This window comes from Orycteropus afer, unplaced genomic scaffold, assembly GCF_000298275.1.
Source record: "Orycteropus afer afer isolate SDZICR_OR568_19922 unplaced genomic scaffold, OryAfe1.0 scaffold00323, whole genome shotgun sequence".
Classification (NCBI taxonomy): Eukaryota; Metazoa; Chordata; class Mammalia; order Tubulidentata; family Orycteropodidae; genus Orycteropus; species Orycteropus afer.
This window is the reverse complement of record NW_006921910.1, coordinates 2,180,903-2,182,072: the sequence shown is the minus strand read 5'-3', so window position 1 is coordinate 2,182,072 and position 1,170 is coordinate 2,180,903. Positions and strand designations below refer to the sequence as shown.

The 1,170-nt window shown below is 35.8% G+C and overlaps 1 protein-coding gene across 1 annotated transcript in view; it reads left to right on the top strand.

Moving 5' to 3' along the window:
• The window catches only part of DCAF1 (DDB1 and CUL4 associated factor 1), a 112,944-nt gene that overhangs the window by 12,018 nt on the left and 99,756 nt on the right, over nt 1–1,170 (top strand). The gene's annotated exons all lie outside the window — the stretch shown is intronic.

Below are 1,170 nucleotides of genomic sequence, written 5' to 3'. Positions count from 1 at the left end.
CATTTGTCAATTGATGTCTCTGGTTCCCTGTTTACAATCTTGTAGGCTTATTTACTTTGGATATTTCCATAGCTGGCTTGGTTTCTGGGTTATATCATCATGTGTGTTAATGGTCGGTTGTTGTTGGCTGTTGTTGCTTCTCTGTCCAAAGGGCTCCCTTTAGCATCTCTTGTAAGGTTGATCCGGTTTTAACAAATTCCCTTAATTTCTGCTTATCTGGAAATGTCTTAATTTCACCATCATATTTGGGGGACAGTTTTGCTGGGTACATAATTCTTGCTTGGAAATTTTTCTCTTTCAGGATTTTATATGTACCATCCCGTTGTCTTCTCACCTGCATGGTTTCTGCCGAGAAATCTGAGCTTAGACTTATTGGTTGTCCCTTATAGGTAACTTTTTGTTTTTCCTGTGCTGCTCTCATGATTCTTTTTTTGTCTTTGGTTTTGGTAAATTTGATGATGATATGTCTTGGTGATTTTCTTTTGGGGGTCTATCCTGTTTGGGGTTCATTGGACTTCCTGAATGGATATATTCTCATCTTTCATCATACTAGGAAAATTTTCTTCCAAGAAATCTTCGACAATTTTCTCTGTGGTTTTATTTGTTTCTTCCTGTTCTGGAATTCTGATGACATGTAGGTTATTCCTTTTGATGGTATTCCACATGAACCTTAGGTTTTCTTCATTTTGTTTTCATATTTTTTTCTGATTTATCCCTTTCCAAAGAAGTGTTCAGGTATTTGCCTTCAGTCTCCCTCGGTCTGTCTTCCATTGATTCAATTCTGCTCCTTTGCCCATTCATTGTCTTATCTATCTGGAAATATAGTATTAATCTTCTGGATTTCTGTGTGTAGATTTTGTACCATTTCTAATTTTTCATTCATTTTGTCATTTTTTTCTTGTATTGTCTTTTGAAATTGTTCTAGGGTTTTCTGTGTATTTTCCTTGATCTGTCTCTCAGTTTGTTGAAGATACTTAAATATAATTCTTTTGAATTCCTTATCAGGGAGTTCCAGTGCTGCATCTTCCTCAGGGATGTATTTTGGGTCTGTATCCTGGTTGGTCCCTTGTTTTTTTAATTTTTTTATTGTGATTTGGGTGAAGATTTACAGAGCAAATTCACTTTCCATACAGCAGTTCACATATACTTTGTCTCATGTCATTGACCACA